At 47.9% G+C, this 17,788-nt stretch overlaps 1 long non-coding RNA gene across 1 annotated transcript in view; it reads left to right on the forward strand.

Moving 5' to 3' along the window:
- LOC125446128 overlaps positions 1–17,788 on the forward strand; it is a 202,291-nt gene that overhangs the window by 58,030 nt on the left and 126,473 nt on the right. The window contains exon 2 of the long non-coding RNA XR_007246371.1: positions 4,493–4,679. This is a non-coding gene — a long non-coding RNA (uncharacterized LOC125446128). The remainder of the gene's footprint in view (positions 1–4,492; positions 4,680–17,788) is intronic.

A 17,788-nucleotide genomic window follows, 5' to 3' on the forward strand; every position in this document is an offset into this window, starting at 1 on the left:
CACGATGCGTTGCCTCCTGACCTTCCAACGCTGAAGCGTCACCAGCTATTTGGGTACCTGCTGCTAAGTGACCTCTTGTTAGCAGAGCTGAAGGCCTCACGTTCTGCACCTCCCTCCCCCCCGCCCCCGTGTGCTAAGCCATTCTCCAAGCTGGAGCATTTTAGTCACGGCTGTTTAGCTCCTTGGCTGATAATCTTTAAATCAATTTCACGTTACCTGCGTTCATCATAATTGTCAATGGAGTGAATTCAGTTAGCGCTTTGCGGCGTGCCGCCGGGCTGAGGTCGTTCGTTCCTAATCTGCGTCATGGAGGCCTCCTTTAGTTTGGAATTGCTCTTGTAGCCAAAACCTCGAGGAACGCTTTTACGCCCATGGCCCAGAGGTGGGATCCAGCAGGTTCTCACAAGTTCCCGAGAGTAGATCACTAATTATTTGTGTGTGCCGAGAGGGGGTTGCTAATGGGTGATTTTGCCACGTGATTTTTGCCTTAGTTATGCCCCTCCTCTCAGCAGTAGTGCGCAGAACTCGAAGCAGTCTAGCAGGAGGTGCACCAGCGTGCGTGGCAGCCTGCGCCTGCGTGCATTCGTTTCCCGCCCAAGGACAGGCGCAGCGGCTGCGTCCTTGCCACAGCCCCGCCCTGGAATGCCCGACCACGCCCCCGTTGTGCCCTGCCCAGCCCCATTGGTGCTACACCACAGTTTGAATCCCACCACCATGGGAACCTGTTACTAACATTTTTGGATCCCACCACTGCCCTGGCCCCTGCCTGGTAGAACACTCTTCCATCTGCTGTTAGGGCCCTGCGGGACGTTGGTGCGTTCCGCTGGGCCTGCAAAATGGAGTTGTTCCACCGGGCCTTCGGGGAGGCCGGTTGCGGATTGCCTGTCCGTTCTTGATGCCCCTGCATTATATTTTTACACCATCTCTGGCATTGCCCCTGTATCGTATTCTTGTTAATTTTGGCATTGCTGCTCCCCTCCCGGCCTTTGGATTGGACACCGTCAATCAATCAATGTGGCTTTTATGACGATGCTGCGACTGTGACTTTAAGGAATTTTAATGTTTAATGTTTATGTTTGTATTTTATTGTTGTATTGCTGCTATTGCACGCTGCCCAGAGCCCTTTGGGGGATTTGGTGGTCTATGCAATCTAGTAAAATAAAATAATAATAAATGAAGAAGAAGAAGAAGAGGAGGAGGAGGAGGAGGAGTAGTTTGGATTTATACCCCACCTTTCTCTTCTGTAAGGAGACTCAAGATGGCTTCCTCTCCCCACAACAGACACCTGGTGAGGTAGGTAGGTGGGGCTGAGAGAGTTCCGAAGAACTGTGACTGACCCAAGGTCACCCAGCAAGAATGTAGGAGTGTGGAAACACATCTGGTTCACCAGATAAGCCTCTGCCACTCAGGTGGAGGAATGGGGAATCAAACCCAGCTCTCCAGATTAGAATCCACCTGCTCTTAACCACTACACCACGCTGGCAACGGTGGACGTTGGAAATAGCCGTGTGTTCCCCAGCAGCTTTTGAAGAAGAAGAAGAAGAAGAAGAAGAAGAAGAAGAAGAGGAAGAAGAAGAAGAGGAGGAAGAAGAAGAAGAAGAAGAAGAAGAAGAAGAAGAAGAAGAAGAAGAAGAAGAAGAAGAAGAAGAAGAAGAAGAAGAAGAAGAAGAAGAAGAAGAAGAAGAAAAGAGGAGGAGGAGATTTGGATTTATATCCCCCCGTTCTCTCCTGTAAGGAGACTCAAAGGGGCTTACAATCTCCTTGCCCTTCCTCCCTCACAACAAACACCCTGTGAGGTGGGTGGGGCTGAGAGAGCTCAGAAGAACTGTGACTAGCCCAAGGTCACCCAGCTGGCGTGTGTGGGAGTGCACAGGCTAATCTGAATTCCCCAGATAAGCCTCTACAGCTCAAGTGGCAGAGCGGGGAATCAAACCCGGTTCCTCCAGATTAGAGTGCACCTGCTCTTAACCACTACACCACTGCTGCTCAGCTTGGTCTTGAGAAAGCTAGAGTGAGCTCTGTTGGCTTGGCCTCTTGATCTTTTCTCTGCTGTCAAAAGCTTGATTTGATTTGGAAACACAAAGCTGTCTTTGCTTTGGAAACACAACAAAACCCAGATCATTGCTTCTACTGCAGCTGGACCTCACCCTAAGGTCAAAATCCACCGCCTTCCTGGCGACCTTCCCAATTCAGTGTGTGTGTGTTTGCTTTCCCGTGCTGGAATTGCCTTTAACTGCTGCCATGTTGGAGTAGCTTTTATTCCCGGTCATTATGTTGTGTTTAGACTTATCTTTAGATGTGCTTTTTAAAGTTTTGGATCTTTTTTTGGGGGGGTCGACATTCAAAGAGAAACATAAATCAGTTTTGCAGGAATACAGTGTACAAAGATGTATTGCTATGATCAGGCAGCTGGTTGGCTTTTTCAGAGATTTGCTGTTCTTTTTGCGCTGCCTTCCTGTTTTAGCTTTACAACACCCATGCGAGGCGGGTTAGTCTGAAAGATAGGGCCTTTCCCCGCTTACCTTAAGCCCCGCACTACTCTCTTCAAGTAGCGTGGGGTCCGCCGGCACTCCCCATTACAGGGGCGGTGATAGCGCAGCCGCCCCGATGCTGCCGCTGTCGCGCCCCCTCAGCGCGCAGCATCCCTGGCGCTCTTGTAAATGGCGCCTTTTGATGACTACACGCAGAGCGCAGGGTTGTGGGGATGCCCGGGCGCACGCCAGGGATGCCACGCGCTGAGAGCTGTGCGCGGCATAGGGGGGATCATGGTGAGTGGGGAAACGCCCATAGACTACCTGGTGAGTTTAAAGCACAGGAGAGATGTACTGTGGAGGCTACATGTTTTGCAGCTGTTTTGAGACCCTGGCCCCTTCTGCACCTGCAGGATAATGCACTTTCAATCCACTTCCACCATTGTTTGCAAGTGGATTTGGCTATTCCACACAGTAAAATCCAGCTGCAAAGTGCATTGAAAGTGGATTGAAAGTGCATTATTCTGCAAGTGCGGAAAGGGCCTTAGTCTGTACATGTAGTGGTGAAAGTCTAGCAAGTGCATGCTTTGCTTTTTTGTAAAATACACCTCCTGGATGAAATCCCCTAAAAACATTGGCTCATTCCACATGGGCCAAAAACAGCGGTGTGAAAACGGTGTGAAAATGGTGTGAAAGAGTTTAAAATGGTGTAAAAGGGTTTATACTGTTTTTACACCATTTTCACACCACTGTTTTTGGCCCATGCAGAATCAGCCATTCTTTTTTTTTTTTAAAGAATGCTAGTATGCAATGCTGCGTAGAGTCCGAGGATCTAACTTGTCACAGAAACAGGATTCCACTGAGACCCATTCTGCAACCTTATTCTTTTTTTTACTTTGTTTTGTTTTGTTCTTTTTTAAAAAAAAATTAAATAGCCATAATACGGTAATACGATGAACATGCATTTTAATTATCAACATTGTAGTGGCAGGTTATAAAGAAAGACATAACATAACTTTTTAAGATCCAGTCCAACCTATGAACCACCGATCCACTGATCATCATACACACTCTGTATGTTCAGGACATGATATAATGTGCACCAGACTCGGTATTTAATTCTTGTGGGGTAATTTGGTTTCAGTATGTAATTGGGGGGCGGGGGGGGGGAGGCTAGGAAAAAAAAGTTTGGTGACTGTATGCCCCCTTTCCCAAAATTTTCCGTGTGCACATGTTTTCCACATCAACATCGTGTACTATGTGGTGTATCAACACTGTGTATCTACCAGACCATGGCCACACAGCCCGGAAAACCCACCACAACCAATTGTGTACTATATTTTTCTTCATAGGACCACAACTACTGTTGCACTCTGGCTGTAACTAAGTTTTCAAATATGTATATCTATATACATAAGTTTATACCATTGTTCATATTTTTTATATTTCATATTTTTTATATTTCATTATATTTCATATTTTATATTTCATATACTTCATATAAAAAAATTAAATAGCCATAATACGGTCATACGATGAACGCGCATTTAAATTATCAACATTGTAGTGGCAGGTTATAAACTCATGTATATAGATATACATATTTGAAAACTTAGGCTCATTCCGCACATGCAGAATAATGCACTTTCAAACTGCTTTCAGTGCTCTTTGAAGCTGTGCGGAATAGCAAAATCCACTTGCAAACAGTTGTGAAAGTGGTTTGAAAACGCATTATTTTGCGTGTGCGGAAGGGGCCTTAGTTACAGCCAGAGTGCAACAGTAGTTGTGGTCCTATTACTATATTTTTCTTCGCCATTTATCAGTGTAAAGTGCTTTTTCTCAGTTTTCATTGGACACCCACTTGTTTTTAATGACTGTCTTTGTGGGGTGAAGGTACAGCACTTCCCCTAGCTAACTGCTCACTGTACTAGATTAGATTTTGATTAGTGGCGTAGCCCTGAGCGCTGCCCTGAGTTAACATTTTCCTGATTTTTTTTGGTCTCTTTTCCTTTTCACTCCAGCCTTCCACAACCGAGAGCCATGATCAGTTCTCAACATCGGGCATTTCTGGGAAATAGTTCCCCTTCGGCCGGAGTTCATTGCTTCTAACAGACCTTGCCGTGCGAATTGAGGATTTGGAAAAAAACTGTGGACACTTTAGCAAGGGGAGCGGAGGACTTTGTTCAACATCTTGGGAATTCTACAAAGGTAAGACCTTCCTTTCTTAATTTCGAGTCATGTCTGAATGTTTCAAAAGCAGTTCACGGCTTGGGCTGTCCGTGCCCGTGCGTTCACTGCTATTCCCTCGGGAGTTCCGGAAAATTGCAGAATAGATACAGAATTCAGATCTCTTTCTTTCTTCTAAAAACCCAAAAGTTTCTAGCCCTCATGGCTGCATTTACTGCATGAGAAGGTGTGGACCATTTCTATTGAGAAGTATGAAATGCGGCTTGTACTTTAGTGGCTGCGATCAGCAAAATCCAAGACGCGTTGTCCAAATATGCTTGGATTTCAGTATGATAAGGCTGGGTCTCAAAATTCAGCTCGTTTCACCACAGAGTTTGGATTGCCCCGGTGTTACGTTCATGTTCTTTGCCACACACAGTCGGGGGCACACCCTGCTCCAAGTACGCACCTTTGGGGTTTCTGCTCAGTTGACAAATTGGTCTTTGAACTCTGGTAGTTTGTTTTTTGACCTGAAGAAGGCAATGGGTTTGTTTTCTCTCTTTGATACCCAGCAGAACCTGACTGCACCCCAAGGTACCTTTATTGTTCTTTGGTCCATCTGCAGCAAGCCTTTATTGGCATAGACAACCGTACAACAATAGTAAAAAACTGATTTAAAAGACAAAAATTCAAACAAACAAAAAATTAAAAAACATAGATTGGTTGGGGTGGGTTTTCCGGGCTGTGTGGCCATGGTTTGGTAGATACACAGTGTTGATACACAACATAGATGTACGTATAAGTATTAAAGTGAAAGGAAATCTACTGGCATTTAGTGATTTCCAAGAGAAAGTCTGCCACTATCATACAGAGAGAAGGATCAGGATCGTCCAACAAGTAGTGTAATCAAAATAAATCGGGGAGATCAGGTAAGCATAAAGGAGCAAGATTCACATACTTGGATCTGATTTCCTTAACCTTGGGCTAGTCACAGCTTTCTGGAGCTCTCTCAGCCCCACCTACCTCACAAGGTGTTTGTTGTGAGGGGGGAAAGGCAAGGAGATTGTAAGCCTCTTTGAGTCTCCTACAGGAGAGAAAGGGGGGATATAAATCCAAACTCCACTTCTTCTTCTTCTTAAATCTGAAATTGTAATAATTGGTGGGCCAGAGATTCAACCGAGCCAGCATTACACGGGCACAATCTTTTAGCCTTTTCTTGCTTGTTAAATCTGCCATGTAACAAGGCAGAAGGCATAACATTAAACCTGGCGAGTGTTATGGCCAGAGGTGGGATCCAGCAGGTTCTCACAGGTTCCCGAGAGTAGGTGACTCATTATTTGTGTGTGCCGAGAGGGGGTTACTAATTGGTGACTTTGCCATGTGATTTTTGCCTTAGTTACGCCCCTCCTCTCACCAGTAGCACGCAGGACTTGAAGCAGTCTAGCAGGACACGCACCGGCGTGCATGGCAGCCTGCTCCTGCGTGCATTCTTTTCCCGCCCAAGGACTGGCGCAGCGGCTGCATCCTTGCCACAGCCCTGCCCAGGAATGCCCCGCCCCCGAATGCCCGGCCACGCCCCCGTCATGCCCCGTCCAGCCCCATTGGTGCTACGCCACAGTTTGAATCCCACCACCATGGGAACCTGTTACTAAAATTTTTGGATCCCACCACTGGGTATGGCTCTCCTTTGAGCGGGGTTTATTACAGGTAGTGTGCCAAGTGGCCCTGTTCAAACGGTCTATCAATGCATTTCCATGTTGCTAGTCCCTCATACACCGTGCGTTCGCTGTAAATATCCATTGGGTGTGCCATAGCTGCAGTGCGTCGTCGGTGGTTGCGGTACCGGTAACAGAAGGAGCACCGGCTTCATGGCATCTTTCGCACCAGCAGCCGAATCAGTAGGCTGTTTTGGAAGGGGACCCTAGTGTGGAGCGTGCGTGAAACGGAAGCCGTCGAAACAGCATGTCAGCAAAACGTTCTGGAAACCAGAGCTGTACTAGAGGTTATGTTGGATGGTTGCAGTTGGACTAGTGAATTTGCTTAATGGCTTCGGAATGGGCTCAACCGGTGATAAACGGCATCGCTCTTATATTTCCGTCATGCTCAACTGGCCGTTAACTGCCAATAGCATCGCAGTAAAGAGGGGAAGTAAACAGGCAAACCCCGTAGAAGTGAGCTGGGTTTGTTTGTTGTTTTTCCAACGCTGACGGCTTCTGTATGTACAGATATTTTTTGTGTCCGGTTCTCTGCGCCAACGCAGAAGGTGGCCTGTCCCAGAATTGAATTTGAACCCTGTCAAGTGTGAAGTTGGAGAAACTCTGCATGTGGAAGAATCAGTGGCATACCTAATCAAACTGGAGCCCTGGGCAAAACCTGAGTTTGATTCCCCCCCCCCCCAACAACAACAATAACCTTTATTAGGCATTGAAATAATAAAAGAAAGAAAGAAAACAAGCATTGGCAGGAAGAGGGTGGATTTAAAAGGAGAATCTGGGGAAATTTAGGGTGTGCCTGGTGTCAGGGGTGCAATTATTAAGATAGCTGCACCAAAATTTCAGAGTATCTTCATGAGCCCCTGCTGATACCACCCAGGTTTGGTGAAGTTTGGTTCAGGGGGTCCAAAGTTATGGACCCTCAAAGGTGTAGTCCCCATCTCCTATTAGCTCCCATTGGAAACCATGGGGGATGGGGACACTCCCTATGGGAATCCGTAACTTTGGACTCCCTAAAGTAAACCTCACCAAACCTGGGTGATATCATTAGGATAGTCTCCTGAAAAATTCCTGAAATTTTGGTGCTGCTAGCCTAAAAACTGCGCCCCCTGCAGGCCAAAAACAGGAAAAAACACCGAAAATTCAAAAAATCCCACCTGCATTTTTGGCGCCACCTCAGAAGGTGGCGCCCTGGGCAAATGCCCACTTTGCCCAATGGGAGGAACGCCTCTGGGCAGAATGCATTGCCCTTCCCACTCTCAATGACAGCCGCCCATCTAGCTATTGGGATTTGCTTGAGAGACACTGGGCAGACGGCTTACTGGGAAATGCCTTCCCCAAATCCCACCACGAACAACCCCAGTGTGCCCGTCAGACTTCCTGACAAAGTGATTTTCAACCTATCTCCCCGACCTGGGCAGGGACCGTGGTTCTGTGGTAGAGTATCTGCTTGGAATGTAGAAGCTTCAATCCCCGGGCATCTCCAGTTGAAAGATCTGGCAGAAGACAATGTGAAAGACCTGGGTGCGAAACCTGGGAGCATGACTGCCAGTCTGAGTACCATATTGACCTTGATAGGCCAATAACCTGAATCCGTGTAAGGACTGCTTCGTATGTCCTGCACCGAAGAGGTTCACGTTGCTGACCATGTGCCCAGGTTGGGTTCATATGTCTTGCACTGAAGAGGTTCACATTGCTGACTTCATGCTTATGTGCATGTTCACATGGCCTGCACAGAAGAAGTTAATACCGTTGGACTCGTGCAGAGATGCAGCAGCAAACCTCATACATTCATGTATGTGTTGGTGTGGCCTACTCAGGAGAGACTAGCGCTGCTGAACTCATGCAGAGAGGCAGCAGCAAACCTCATATGTTCATGTATGTGTTGGTGTGGCCTACTCAGGAGAGGCTAACGCTGCTGAACTCATGCAGAGAGGCAGCAGCAAACCTCATACGTTCATGTAAGTGTTTGTGTGGCCTACTCAGGAGAGGCTAGCGCTGCTGAACTCATGCAGAGAGACAGCAGCAAACCTCATATGTTCATGTATGTGTTTGTGTGGCCTACTCAGGAGAGGCTAGCGCTGCTCAACTCATGCAGAGAGACAGCAGCAAACCTCATACGTTCATGTATGTGTTTGTGTGGCCTACTCAGGAGAGGCTAGCGCTGCTGAACTCACGCAGAGGGGCGGTGAACCTTTGTGCCTCTCCAAACGGCATCTCTCCACCCACTGCTCTGTTCTTGTAGCGCCAGCTCAGCCATTCCGTTTCCCTTCATTAGGCTCTTAACAAGACTGGGACTGGGCTGGGTGGGGCTGGATTGTTGCGACTAGTTCATCTCTGTTGATGTATCTCTGATCTAATTTTCTGCAATTTGTCTTAATGATGCCCTAGAGAGTTCCCAGAATAAAAGCTGCATTCTGTCTTTCTCCCAGAGAAGCGTGGCCTGGAGAGAATGGGAGGAAGTTTTTCTCGTATCCATGGGAAGGGGGGCACGACATGCTTCCAAGAGGAGCAGATTGTTTGCTGAGCCTTGCTCGGAGGCGCTCTCTCACTGTGGCGCAAACCTGGTTATTAATGCTCAAGACCTGGCACTGGATGGCTGTTCTTTTCTATCTACCTCTTTCCTGTACAACCTTTCCAGCAGAGCAGCAGTGGCGTCGTGGTTAAGAGCAGGTGCACTCTAATCTGGAGGAACAGGGTTTGATTCCCCGCTCTGCCGCTTGAGCTGTGGAGGCTTATCTGGGGAATTCAGATTAGCCTGTACACTCCCACACACGCCAGCTGGGTGACCTTGGGCTAGTCACAGCTTCTCGGAGCTCTCTCAGCCCCACCCACCTCACAGGGTGTTTGCTGTGAGGGGGGAAGGGCAAGGAGATTGTCAGCCCCTTTGAGTCTCCTTGCAGGAGAGAAAGGGGGGATATAAATCCAACTCTTTTCTTCTTCTTCCTCCTCCTTTCTCCTCCTCCTCCTCCTTCCTCCACCTCCTTCTTCCAAGCATGGACTCCTTACAGGAGAGAAAGGGGGGATATAAATCCAACTCTTCTTCTTCTTCTTCTTCTTCTTCTTCTTCTTCTTCTTCTTCTTCTTCTTCTTCTTCTTCTTCTTCTTCTTCTTCTTCTTCTTCTTCTTCTTCTTCTTCTTCTTCTTCTAGCCCAAGGTCACCCAGCTGGCATGTGTGGGAGTGCGCAGACTAACCTGAATTCCCCAGATGAGCCTCCACAGCTCAGGCGGCAGAGCTGGGAATCAAACCCGGGTTCCTCCAGATTAGATACACGAGCTCTTAACCTCCTACGCCAATTTGCATTTCTCATCGTCGCCATTTCAGCCTAAAAAATCCCCGTTGCGTCTCCACTTCTCCCTTGTGTAAACTGAACCTGAGAAAATTTATTTGTGTGCCTTTGGCCTGGTTTCTCGGTGCCGATTTTTCTCCCCCCTGCTAACGCAGAGAAATGTGTTCATTTTTACTTCTGTGTCAGTAACTGGGTGCTAATAATATATTTACCCTCGTGTCAGAGACACAGGTTGTATGTATAAACAGTGTATAATTTGCCTAAAGCTATTCGATATGCGGACGCAGTGCAAGTGAATCTACAAAATCCACAGGGGAAGGAGCAGAGAATTTGAACTGTTTGTAAGAAAAAGTAGACAGTTTTGGAAAAGAAGTTAAATTGGGAACACAGCGGTTAAGAGCAGGCGGACTCTAATCTGGAGAACTGGGTTTGGTTCCCCACTCCTCCACGTGAGCAGCGGACTCTTAGCTGGTGAACTGGATTTGTTTCCCTGCTCCTGCACATGTAGCCTGCTGTGTGATCTCAGGCTAGTCACAGTTCTCTCCGAACTCTCTCAACCTACCTGCCTCACAAGGTGTCTGTTGTGAGGAAAGGAATTTGTAAGCCCCTTTGAGTCTCCTTATAGGAGAGAAAGGCGGAGAATGAATCCGGAATCTTCTCCTTTTCTTCTGTATTATCTGCCCTATAGGGAGGCTGACTGGGAAGATGATGCCTCATACAGAGACACGGTGGGCAGACTCTCATTAAATGGGTCCCTCAGGCTTACAGAAACCTGGGAGCCGGAGTGGTGTAGTGGTTAAGAGCAGGTGGATTCTAATCTGGAGAACCGGGTTTGATTCCCCACTCCTTCACCTGAGTGGCAGAGGCTTATCTGGAAAACCAGATGTGTTTCCGCACACCTACATTCCTGCTGAGTGACCTTAGGTTAGTCACAGTTCTCTCAGAACTCTCTCAGCCCCACCTACCTCACAAGCTGTCTGTTGTGGGGAGAGGAAAGGAAAGGAGCTTGTAAGCCACCTTGAATCTCCTTACAGGAGGGAAAGGGGGGGGGGGTATAAATCCAAACTCCTCCTCCTCCTCCTCCTCCTCCTCCTCCTCCTCCTCCTCCTCCTCCTCTTCTTCTTCTTCTTCTTCTTCTTCTTCTTCTTCTTCTTCTTCTTCTTCTTCTTCTTCTTCTTCTTCTTCTTCGTGTACAACTTGTGACCTGAATGTTACTATCTCAGACGTTCCAAGAGAACTCTGTATACCCCCGTTGGAGGACAAGCAGAAATAGACAATGTGCTAAGGGCCCATCTATCAAGGCTGCCCAGGTCCCGGCCTTGACATCTTTGCTTTTGTTTCCCCAAAGAGTTATTTGACTCTTTTGCATCGGGGGCTTTCCAGACAAATGGCTTTTAAATAAAACCCCTCTGCTACCTTGTTAAACCCTTGGCCCGGTCACTCCTCGGAAGGTGTGATTTATAGAGCAGTCCTGAATGTTTATTAACTTCTAAATCACTCGGCCAGGTCAACCGGCATCGTTTCTCCAGCCGCAGAGCTGGGAGAGCAGATTTGGGCTTTGTCCGGTCAGTTTATGCCCGATGTGAAGAGGCCAAGGGCCGCGGATAAAGTGCCCGAAGTGGTCGTGGGAGGAAAGACAGGGAGCGAAAAGACCAAGCAGAGATGAATGGGCTCCAATCTGGCAAGGACGTGCTCAAGGTAAAGAAATGACCTTCAACATCTCCAGCAGCTGAAGGCAATATATATGCAAAGAAGAAAGCGGGTTGGCTTTTACGTTTCGAGAGGCTTTTGACAATTCTGAACAATTTCTGCTTCCTCGCCAAGGAAAAGAGCACCGGTCTTTCAAAGAACGAATAATCATCTACTTTGGCGAAGGCTGTCGAGGGCCGGATTCAACTGGTTGTGGTGGGTTTTCCGGGCTGCGTGGCCGTGGTCTGGTGGATCTTGTTCCTGACGTTTCGCCTGCATCTGTGGCCGGCGTCTTCAGAGGTGTATCACGGAGGTGACACAGTGTGGAACAGACTTCCCTCTGTGATACGCCTATGAAGATGCCAGCCACAGATGCAGGCGGAACGTCAGGAACAAGATCCACCAGACCACGGCCACGCAGTCCGGAAAACCCACAACAACCAATCACCTACTACTTTAGTAGAATGGACAGCTTTGGGTTTGGTACTTCCTGGAGCCTCCTTTTTTTGGGGGTAGTGGTGATTGGGGATGATGGGATCTGGGGAGAAGAAGAAGAGTTTGGATTTATATCCCCCCTTTCTCTCCTGCAGGAGACTCAAAGGGGCTTATAATCTCCTTGCCCTTCCCCACTCACAACAAACACCCTGTGAGGTAGGTGGGGCTGAGAGAGCTCCGAGAAGCTGTGACTAGCCCAAGGTCACCCAGCTGGCGTGTGTGGGAGTGCACAGGCTAATCTGAATTCCCCAGAGAAGCCTCCACAGCTCAGGCGGCAGAGCGTGGAATCAAACCCGGTTCCTCCAGATTAGATACACGAGCTCTTAACCTCCTACGCCACTGCTGCTCCTCACCAAATGCCATAGAGTCTGCCTTCCAAACCAGCCATTTCATAGCATCATAGAATCATAGAGTTGGAAGTGACCACAAGGGCCATCAAGTGCGACCCCCTCCAAGCCGGAACACACAATCAAAGCACTATTTCCCCCCAGGAAAACTGATCTCTCTCATCTGGAGATCAGTTGCAATTCCAGGAGATCTCCAGTTACTACCTGGAATACGGCCATCCTTGTTCTGCCCCCCCCCCCCCCAGTGAATCTGTTTTTGGTGCCCTGTACTTGGCTAGGACAGAGTGGAGGAGACACAAACCGAATTCAACAGTTCTTACAATAGGTTTATAACTTCAGAGAATCAAGACCGTAACTCCCCCCTTGGGTCTACCTAAGTCAGAGTACTTTCTTGTCTTAAGCAGGTTTGAAGCTGTAGACTGTGTCTTCTCTTGGCTGTTTTCAAGAAAGTCCACTGTGTCTGGCTTCCTTTCAGTTCTTCCAGTCTTTGTCTACCCTGTTTCCCCGAATATAAGACATCCCCTGAAAATAAGACGTAGTAGAGGTTTTGCTGAAGTGCGAAATATAAGGCATCCCCCGAAAATAAGACGTAGCAAAGTTTTTGTTTGGAAGCATGCCCGACGAACAGAACACAGAAAAATAAGACATTCCCTGAAAATAAGACATAGCGCATCTTTGGGAGCAAACATTAATATAAGACACTGTCTTATTTTCAAGGAAACATGGTAGTTCTAACTGCTGTTAAATTTAACTTGTGCTCTATGGACCACCATATAGAAATATGCACGTTACGAATATTCCAGTCTCCGACTACCCTTGGCACCTCACTCTGACTGACTGGCTAGAACTAAAACAGGGGGTTACTGGGTAAAGAAAGGAAACTGCCTATTGGGAAATGTCTTAAAGGGACAGGGGCTAACTAAAATACCCTCCCTTAGAAAACTTAACAATGAACTAAAACCATGCTAACTATGGGGAAACTGAATCTTAGTGGGGAAATAACAGAAGCCTCTGTGGGGGCAAGACAGTCCTACTTATTAGACCTGCCCAAGCAGGGAGCGACGCTGGTCCAAAGCAGATATCCAACATCCTTTAATTCCAGTCCTCTAATGAAGACCAGCCAAGAGACCCCCCCCCCCACAGCGCGCAGAGCTTGAATTCTCCAAATGGTGGCTTGAAAGCTGTATTGAGTTTTGCATTTCCGTGCCGAAAAAGCTCTCCATAATTGCAATGCGTGTAGACGTTGGTGTTTAAATAATTCATACGTCTCCACTGCCGCCAGTCAGTTTGCTCTGACCCGGGAACAAACGGGGGGGGGGGGGGCGAACATAGCCGCACAAGATGCTTAGAAGCCCCTGCTGCAGCTGGATGGGGAAATGCACAGGTCTGAGAAGCAGAAAGGATAAGAGAGCCGCGGTTCCGTCAATAGGTCAAGGGAGCTGATTGTCTGCCGGTTGAGATCTCTGGTAGTATTTTACAACCGAACTCCGGCCGAGTAAACAATCGAGGCCAGCGTGCCGCCCGCTTCTGCGAAGACAGCTACTCTCTCAAAAACCTGTGTCTGTGTTCCGGCTGGAGGGTGTTTCCTTTGAATTCAGTAGTGGGCTCTCGCAGAGTTCCGGTGTTGTTCTGGCTACTCACTTTCTACCCCTAAGTACGGTTGGCAAATGTTTATTTGACTGCCTGACTCACGCTGTAGCTGCTCTAGATGTCCGCAGATGGCAACCATGTGCCAGTCTGGATGTTTTTGGTTGGCAGGTGGGTAGGGATTTAAGATGATTCTCGGCATCCTTGCTGCGGCAAGGGTCGCCAACATGATTCCACGGGTGGCACGGTGCCCACAACGCTTTTCCTGGCACCCTGCAAGTGTTTGAAGAGAACAGGTTAGGCTGGGCGGGGCTTTTGCTCAGCAGGGCTTCCGATTGGCTGTGAAGTTTTTAAAACACAGGTGTCAAACTTGCGGCCCTCCAGATGTTATGGACTACAGTTCCCATCATCCCCTCCCTGCATGCTGGCAGGGGATGATGGGAGCTGTAGTCCATAACATCTGGAGGGCCGCGAGTTTGACACCTGTGTTTTAGAAGTTGCTTTGGCAGCAGCTGCTACTGCCCTAGAAGGATCCTCACTGGCCAACTAAAGGCAAATGGTGTGTCTGGAAAGAAATGATCTTCCACAGTACATTCATATTAAAAGGTACTCTGTTATGCAGAACTTCCGTCTGAAATGGGGAAGAGTTATTATTAGAGTTATGTGTGACCTAACTCCCTGACATGTTGTGATTGGCTCCGCCTCCTTTGCTGGCCATTTTGTGATCGGCTCCGCCTCCTTTGCCGGCCATTTTGTGATTGGCTCCGCCTCCTTTGCCGGCCATTTTGTGATTGGCTCCGCCTCCTTTGCTGGCCATGTTGCAGTTTCATCCACCACGCCGTATCAGAATTCCTAAGATTCTTCTCACAGGATCCAAACGTTTGGGATCCCCGGGGTGGAGTATTGGGCTTGAATCTGGGAGATCCAGTTTCATATCCTCATTCTGTTGTTAGAATCGCTCACTGACCATATGCCTGTGACTCTCTGAGTGGAACCTACCTCGCAGGGCAGCTGTGACGGCAAGATAGGGCAGGCAGAACCATCCGTGCTCCCTTAAGCTCATTCAAGAAGGGATTCGATTTTTTTAAAGTGTGAAACCGAAGTTTTGTTTGGGTATGTTGTAATTTGGATCCGTAAAATACAATTGCTCTGATTTGGGCATGGGGTATTTATCTGTGATATTAAGCTCTTCCAGAGTGGTGTTGTGGTTATGAGAAGGTGCACTCTAATCTGGAGGACCGGGTTTGATTCCCTGCTCTGCCGCTTGAGCTGTGGAGCCTTATCTGGGGAACCAGATTGGCTTGTGCACTCCCACACATGCCAGCTGGGTGACCTTGGGCTAGTCACAGTTCTTTGGAGCTCTCTCAGCCCCACCCACCTCACAGGGTGTTTGTTGTGGGGGGGGAGGGAAAGGAGATTGTAAGCCCCTTTGAGTCTTTTTACAGGAGAGAAAGGGGGGATATAAATCCAATTCTCCTCTTCCTTTTCCCATATACATATGTATATGTGTGTGTGTCTGTGTGTGTGTATGTCTGTATATTGTGTATATATATGTGTGTGTATATGTATATATAAATATGATTTTCCTCTTGAAACAGAAATTATAACCAGACTGCCTTGTTTTTTTTACAAATCAAATGAATCAGGGAATTCTTTAACAGCGCAGTTCTAATTGGCCCCGAAATTAATTTAGGCGGCTTGTTACACGAAACAGGAGGGCCCCGTCTTATTTATTAGTAATGTTTCTGAGCCGAAATAAATTTGTTCCCACCAATCCTTCTTTGCAAACATGGCTGGTGAACGTTCCTCAAAGGATCACTAAATATTTCAGCGCTCACTGAATATTTTATATTCCTCCTCAGTGCTTCGTAGCCAAGGATATTTAGGGATGTTGATGAATTCCAGGTGGTGGCACAGGGTTTCAGGTATGGGAGTCTAAGGGTTTGTCCCTTGAATTTGTTTCTCGTCTGGGTCTTTCCAACTTCCTTCCTACTTGCATTCTTTGCTCGCCGAAGATGGCAACCCAAACTGCCTTCCCTGCTACTTTGCAAGAAGGACAATCTTCCTGGGATTCCCTGTTGCTACCCAACATGAGGGATTCCATGAACTCACTGCCACGAAGAGAGCGTGACACTGGAGTTGAAGACCCTTACGGGTCAGCACTGCTGGATTCAATGGTATCTACTCACAGGTAAATGTTACAACATGAGAGGCATTCAACAGTAGATCTAGCCCAACTTGTTTCACAAGTCTACAAGTCAACTTTGATGGTCAATCACCAAAGCATAGAGGCCAAGGCCTTCCCTGATGTTGCCTCCTAGCACTGATATTCAGGGATTCACTACTTCATGTAAGCCCCTTTTAGTCTCCTACAGAAGAGAAAGGGGGGATATAAATCCAAACTCCACCACCTCCTCCACCTCCTCCTTCTCCTTCTCCTTCTGCTCCTGCTCTCCTCCTCCTCCTCCTCCTCCTCCTCCTCCTCCTCCTCCTCCTCCTCCTCCTCCTTCTTCCTCTCTTCCTCTCTTCTTCTTCTTCTTCTTCTTCTTCTTCTTCTTCTTCTTCTTCTTCTCCTCCTCCTCCTCCTCCTCCTCCTCCTCCTCCTCCTCCTCCTCCTCCTCCTTCTCCTTCTTCTCATTCTCCTTCTGCTCCTGCTCCTGCTCCTGCTCCTGCTCCTGCTCTTCTCCTTCTTCTCCTTCTTCTCCTCCTTCTTCTTCTCCTCCTCCTCCTTCTCCTCTTCTTCTCCTTCTCCTCTTCTTCTTCTAAGGGTGGAGGTGTCATTTAGACATCCTGGCTAGTAGTAGTAGTAGTAGTAGTTGTAGTAGTAGTTGTAGTAGTAGTAGGAGGAGGAGGAGGAGGAAACGACAAAGACAAAGAAGAAGGTGAAGGTGAAGGTGAAGGTGAAGAAGAAGAAGAAGAAGAAGAAGAAGAAGAAGAAGAAGAAGAAGAAGAAGAAGAAGAAGAAGAAGAAGAAGAAGAAGAAGAAGAAGAAGAAGAAGAAGAAGAAGAAGAAGAAGAAGAAGAATTGTATTGAACTCTTTTGGGTGTAGTACTTTCCACCATCTTGACAGTAACTCCAAAGAAGACCATACCCGCCACTGAACACACTAGTACTTGTTGCAGTATTTCACAATATCCGTTACGGCGATTCCAATATTTGGCCAACGAAAACCAAATCTCTACGTATTCAATCGCCGTGATTTCCTGTCCACCTAGAACTTGTAATTGTATTCACAGTTCATGCATTCCGCACATTGTGCACCCGTCGCCTCAAAGATGGCAGAGATGGATGTTTCCAATTCATAGCGAAAATCCTCCTCCTCGCAACGACCAGAGAGATTTCTCCGATGCCGTCCCATCCTCGCTCTGCACCCATCCCTATTATTAGATGCCGGAATTATGTAAATCGTCCGAGGCTATAAAGGGAGGGAAACATTTTCTGAAATACAGGGCGGCAAAGATGTCACCTCCAGTTTATATGAGTGGAGTAATAAACACCCGCACAAGGCTCTCAGATTTATTGTGAACGTCGGCGGCTTTCTAATTACTGGGCAGTCCCCAGATCGGGGGTGTGTGACGGCAATTAGAAAAGTAAGTAATTGGTTTGGACTGCCGGGTCCCCGGTAGTGACTCTGGCTCTGGCATGGTTCTGCGCTCGCCCCCTCCCTCCCCCCCCTCGCCCACCGTTTCTGCCAAGAGCTCTTGAAGCCTCCCTTCCAACGCTCTGTAGCCAGCTTCGCCGAGCAATCAAAGCTAATGAGCTCTCCCAGGAAATAAATTGCATTCTAAGCTGCAACCTGGCGGTGCAAAATAAACAGCTCGCTGACGCTTCGTGCTGCTTGCCTGCCTGCCTCTGCGATCGTGGGCTCGGATTCGATTCGAGGGCTGGAGGCAGAGCCTGAGACGACGGCTTCCGGTCGTGCAGGTCAAAGGCCCAGAAGTGGCCTCGGGTTTCTCCTCTGTTAAGATGCTCACCTGTACCAGTTAAGATGCTCACCTGTACCAGTACTGCAGGAATCTGGAAGTCACTA

This window comes from Sphaerodactylus townsendi, linkage group LG17 (genome assembly GCF_021028975.2).
Source record: "Sphaerodactylus townsendi isolate TG3544 linkage group LG17, MPM_Stown_v2.3, whole genome shotgun sequence".
Classification (NCBI taxonomy): Eukaryota; Metazoa; Chordata; class Lepidosauria; order Squamata; family Sphaerodactylidae; genus Sphaerodactylus; species Sphaerodactylus townsendi.